The following is a 6,113-nucleotide window of genomic DNA, read 5'->3' as shown; positions in this document are numbered from 1 at the left end:
AATGCAGTGAGTTACTTTCCCCAACTATAATTATTATTATTATTTAATCTAACAGTGACTTTCTAACTAATCCATTTTCCTCTAAAATATCCCTATCAAATGAATATTTGCGGGGACCAGCAGGTGGCATAGTGGTTAAGGCACTGGACACTCCCACATGGCTGACCAGGGTTCGAGTCCTGAATCTGGTGGCTTGCTTTCTCGCTTCCTCTCTCTCTCACTCTCATCCTCCTTCTCTGGTCAGATTAAAAAATAAATGCATGAATAAATAAAATAAATAATTAAAAAAATGAATATTTGCTTTGGAGTTGTTAAAGAACAATAAGAAAAATCTGGGGCCGGCAAGTGGCATGGTAGTTAAGGGTGCTGCACTCTCACATGGCCTACTGCAGTTCAAGTCCTGGACCCGGTGGCTTGCTTTCTTACTTTCCCCTCATCTCTCTTTCTCTGTCTCACTCTGTCCCTATCTGTTCAAATTAAAATAAATAAAGTTCAATAAAATAATTCTTTAAAAAAATGAATAAGAAAATGCATCATGACTCATATGCACATAGAAAATTAATGTGAGTCAACGATTTTCTTTAACTCACTAATTAATGAGGGAACTGGAAAATGATGGTATAATCAGTAAAAAGAAAAATTAAAATAGAAATTGGGGCCGGCAGGTGGCGTGGTGGTTGGGGATGCTGGACTCCCACAGGGCCGACCGACCACAGTTCAAGTCCCGGACCTGGAGGCTCACTTTCTCACTTTCACTCTCTCTCTTCTCTCTCTGTCCCTCTCTGGGCAAATAAATAAATAAATAAATAAATAAATAAAGTTAAATTAAAAAGTAATTCTAAAGATTTTTAAAAACAAAGAAAAATTAAAATATAGATAAAAGATAAATATAAACCCATCAGAAATGCTAAAATAAGTTTTCTCAAAAAATGCAAAGCTACCTTATCCCACAGCAAAGGCAGAAAGCCAACAGAAATTTCATGGAACAGACTCTGTTTGCACGTGTAAAGTCGAGAGTTATTATATCCCTATCAATTTTGTACGTTAGCTAGTATCTCTTTAGAGTCGTTTATTAGCTCAGAGACAATGAAAGGTACACACTGCATAGCATCTGATAAGCAGAAAGTCTATGCTTGAAATAATGCAGTTTCCATTTCCCCACAATCTTTTGGTCCATTTCAGTCTTTCATCCTTTTTACGGCTGGGTAATATTCTACTGTGTGTGTAAATGTGGTATTCATACATATATTTTCTTTATCTGTCATTCATTGACCGACACTTGGTTTTGATCCATGTCTTGTGGATAGTGGAGGCCATTATGTTAAGTGAGGTAAAGTCAGATGCACAAAGACAAGTACCACATGTTCTCACTCAAATGTGAAAACTAACGCAAGCTGATCTCACAGACGTAGAATGTGGACTTGTGGTTACTAGAGAGTGGGAAGGGTAGCCTGGAGAGGGATACAGAAAGAGCATGCTTAGACTGTACAAAATTATTATACAATTAGGTAGGAAGTGAGTTTTAGGTTTTTTTTTTTTTTTCTGAAAGGTTTTTGCTATAGGGCACGTGCGCTCGCCAGAAAGACAGAGACAGAGAGACAGAAAGCGAGAAATCACCCCCCAAGGGGGATGGCCATGCCACAATCCCTTCTCCTTCACTTTTCTCTTGGGATCTTCAGCACGCATGCACACGTGCCCGGCGTTGAATTTAAGCCACCGGGTCCTGGACTTGAACTGCCGTTGACTACATGGGAGTCCAATGACATAGCCATTACAGTAACTGCTGGTCCCTATTTATTTATTTATTTTTTTATAGTTTGCTATATGGTGTGTGCTCACTGAGAGTGGGGGGGTAGGGAGATAGAGAGAGAGAAGTCACCCCCTACCCCCAGGAGGATGGCCACTTTGCAATTCCTTCTCCTTCATTCTCCTCTCAGGATTTTGGGCACACAGACCTGACATGATTTTTAAGCCACCAGGTTCAGGACTCGAGCCATGTAGTTGGCCATGTGGGACCCAGCTGCCTTAAACACCATGCCACCTGCTGGAGCCAATTATTTAGATTTTTAAAAAGTTTTTCTAAATAGATGCAACTTTTAAAATAATTTTATTAATTTCTAACTTAATTGTAATGTGGTCAAAAAATGTGATCTGTATGATAGTAGTATTTTACAATTTGTAGAAAGTTGCTCCTTGGCCCAGATCAAAATTAACTTTCTTTTTAATTTATTCTCAGTTTGCTATAGGGTGCATGCACTCGCTGGAGAGAGACACAGAGGAGAGAGAAAGAGAGTTAGGGAAAGTGAGAAATCACCCTCCGGGTGGTAGGGCCACCCTGCAATCCCTTCTCCATTCTACTCTTGGCGTTTTGGGCATGCATGGACATGGACTTGAAATGTTTTTTAGGCTCCCGGGTCTGGGATCTAAACAATGGAGTTGGACATGTGGGGTCCAGCTGCCTTAATCTCTGCACCACCTGCCAGCCTTAAAATCAATTATCTTTTGTGGGGGAGAGGTTTTTGCTATAGGGCACGTGCACTTGCTAGAAAGAGAGAGAGACAGAAAGTGAGAAATCAGTTTCTGTTCCCTTCCTTTAGTGGGGATGCTGCCGAAGTGAGCACCATTTCTGTTCCCTTCCGAGCATAGGAGAGTTTTCATTGCTCCTCAATCTTGTCAATACAGGGAACCAGCAGTTAGTGTAATGGCTATGTTGCTGGACTCCCACGTAGTCGACCGCGGTTCGTGTCCCAGACCCGGTGGCTTAAAACTCCCGCCGGGCGCGTGTGTGTGCGTGCCCAAGATCCCGAGAGGAGAATGGAGGAGAAGGGATTGCGGCATGACCATCCCCCCTGGGGGGTGATTTCTCACTTTCTGTCTCTATGTCTCTCTCTGTCTGTCTGGCAAGTGCACGCGCCCTACAGTGAAAATCTCTCCCCCCCCAAAAAAAGAAATCTTGTCAATACACAGTTTTTTGGTTTTTTTTTTTTTTTCATTCTGGCCTTTGTTGGGGGGCACATATAGTATCTTATTATGGTTTTAATTTGCACTTTCTTTTTTTTAAAAAACGAATTATTCTATTTTATTCATCATCTTTATTATTTTAATTTGACCAGAAAGAGACAGAGAGCGAGAAAGAGAAAAAGCAAGCCATCAGGTCTGGGATTTGAACCATGGTTGACCAAGTGGGCGTCCAGTGTACTTAACCACCATGCCACCTGCTGGCCCCTATATTTCCTCTTTATTTTTTTTTTTAGGTGTTTCAAGAAAGAGCAGATACAAATGGAGGGGTTTAATTCTTTCTATTTGCTGGACATTTCTCCTTTGTTGATACTTAATTAATGGACTCTTTTTTTCTTTTTTTTTTTTTTTCTTAAGAGAGATTTTTCCTACAGGGCTTGTGCACTTGCTGGAGAGATAGAAAGTAAGAAATCACCCCCCAGGGGAGATGGCCATGTTGCAATCCCTTCTCCTCCAACTTCGTCTTGAAATTTTGGCCATGCCCTCACATGCCCAGCGTGTTTTAAGCTGCCAGGTCTGGATCTTGAACCACAATTGATATTGACCACATGGAAGTCCACAACATAACCATTATGCCATCTGCTGGTACTTATCTAATGGAACTTAGAACCTTTTCCTGTTTGGGGGTCACATATATAGAACAGGAAGGCAATAAGCTCTGCAATTAGACATATTGAGGTTTGACTCCTAGCTCTATTGCTTCCTTGCTGAGTTACCTTGAGAAAGTTACTTAACCTTTCTCCATTTTGTGTAGAATGACACTAACAAAAGCACTGCCTCATGAGGATATTATAAAGATTAAGTGAGACAAGGTAAGCAAAACGCTTTGTAAAGTTCCTAGCAAACTGTTGAGTACAAATGGCAGCTATTTTATATCTAATTGGTTATGCATGCACATCTCAGTTTTCTGACTTTTTTTCCATAACTTGTAACAAAGGAACAGCAAATAGCACACACTAGTTGTCCCACATAAGAAAGTGCTTTTTGGGACCAGCAGTTAGTATAATGGCTATGTCGCTGGACTCCCACGTAGTCGATCGCGGTTCGCATCCTGGACCCGGTGGCTTAAAACTCACGCCGGGCGCGTGTGCGTGCGTGCCCAAGATCCTGAGAGGAGAATGGAGGAGAAGGGATTGTGGCGTGACCATCCCCCCTGGGGGGTGCTTTCTCGCTTTCTGTCTCTCTCTCTCTCTCTCTCTGTCTGTCTGGCAAGCCCACACGCCCTATAGCGCAAACCTCTCCAAAAAAAAAAAAAAAAAGGACTGGTTGGAGACAGTACTTTTTTTTGGAGAGGTTTTTGCTATAGGGTGTGTGGGCTCGCCAGAAAGACAGAGACAGAAAGCCACAAATCATCCCCCCCACCCTCGGGGGGGGGGATGGTCACGCCACAATCCCTTCTCCTCCATTCTCCTCTCAGGATCTTGGGCACGCACGCACACGCGCCCACCGTGAGTTTAAGCCACCTGGTCCTGGACTCCAACCTGGGTCCACTACATGGGAATCCAGCGACATAGCTATTATGCGAATTGCTAGTCCTGAGGAACATATTATTTAAACATGGTGTGTCTCCAATTTACCATCACCATTTAACAGTTAAGAAAATTAATGTAACAGAGAACCACCCAGGATAATAAGGAATGAAAATCAGATGTCCCATATTACATTTGTAAAGATCCTAGAGGCGTCTCCCTTCAAAACCAAAACCAAAACCAAAAGAACAAAAATACCATCCCATAAACAAAAGCATCGCGTTTCTGAAGAAATATTTGGTCTTCCCAATTTCGGCAGATTCTTTGTTCAACTGTGGAGAAACTAGGGAGGCAACAGCTGCCCCCGCAGCTTCCGTACAAGATGGCATCGCCCATTCTCACTCCCCAGATGGGGGTAGTTCCCGCTAGCCCGCCTCAGGACCGGAAGTGGTTTCGGCCCTAGTGGATCCGGGTGGGTGCGCGCAGGCGGCCGCAGAGGTTCCAGCTCTTGAAGCGTGAGGTGCCGCAGGTGTTCTGGCCAGGTCTGAGGCCACAGGTAAGTGAGGCTCAGGGGTGGGCGAGGTCTTGTACTGGGATTGCGCGCGGGGCAGGGAGTGTCCAGTGTGGATGGAGAGAGATCATGGGGAGAGGGACGTCACGTGTGCGGGGGCGACTGATTGCGGGGACCCCGCTGTCCTAGAGAGACTTGGTCCTGCCACTCTTACCTTTCCCCCCGGCCCTCCGCTCGCCCCTCGTCCGGCCTCCTCGCTCGCCTCGCCCAGGAGGGTTGATTCAGCACCCAGGTGTGCCAAGCGGGCTCTCGCCCTGTCCGCGACCCCTCTCGCCCCGCTCGGGCCGGCCCCTGCGACCCCTTTTTCTCTCCTGGGGAACATCTGCCGAATCTTCAAGGCGTCCTGACCCAATCAGCTGCAGAGCAGGCCCCGCCCGCAGCACCTGGTCGCTGCTCGGGCTCAGCGAGTGCCTGGCGGCCTCAGCCACGGTTTTCCCTTCTCTCCATCCGTACGGGCCACCCGCTACCCCGTTTACTGCCCTTCCTCCGGGTCCACTCCCTTGCTTTGGGCCTTGCTGGGAAACCGCCAACCCCCCCCCCAACCCCCCCCCCACCACCACCCCTTTCTCTTTCACATCCCTGATTTAGAGCTAAAACAAAAACCTCGATCATTATTTATTACAAAATTGACACCTGTTCATTAAAACTTAAACAGACCCACACCTTTATAAGCTTTTGATACACTGTTGGACACTCACTCTTATACAGGCACTCCTTGAAAATACAAAATTATGGATACCTAAGTTTTGGGGTTTTGTTTTTGCTCTAATGCACATGCACTTGACAGAGACAGAGAGGGAAAGTAAGAGATCAAACCCCCTCCATGGCCACACCACAATCCCTATCCTTCACTCTCGGAGTTTGGGCATCCATACACAGGAGCAGGCATGATTGTCCAGCCGCTGGTGTGACTTGAACCACAAAGCTGGCCACATGGGATCCAGTGCCTTAACCTCCACCTGCTGACTCTACCCTAGCTTTTATTTATTTATTTGAAAGAATTATTTTATTTAACTTTATTTATTTATTTATTTTAATTTGACTAGAGAGGGACA

The 6,113-nt window shown here is 45.0% G+C and overlaps 1 protein-coding gene across 1 annotated transcript in view; it reads left to right on the top strand.

Annotated features, from left to right (window-relative positions):
- Window positions 1-4,907: 4,907 nt before the first annotated feature.
- EXD2 (exonuclease 3'-5' domain containing 2) overlaps window positions 4,908-6,113 on the top strand; it is a 43,492-nt gene continuing 42,286 nt past the window's right edge. Inside the window, 1 exon segment of the mRNA XM_014585380.2 lies at window positions 4,908-5,043. The gene's annotated coding sequence lies outside the window, so the exon portion shown is untranslated.

The sequence above is a fragment of the Tupaia chinensis genome, unplaced genomic scaffold, assembly GCF_000334495.1.
Source record: "Tupaia chinensis unplaced genomic scaffold, TupChi_1.0 Scaffold149686_1, whole genome shotgun sequence".
Lineage (NCBI taxonomy): Eukaryota > Metazoa > Chordata > Mammalia > Scandentia > Tupaiidae > Tupaia > Tupaia belangeri.
Note: the sequence above shows the minus strand (reverse complement) of the source record. Positions and strands in the feature narration are given on the sequence as shown.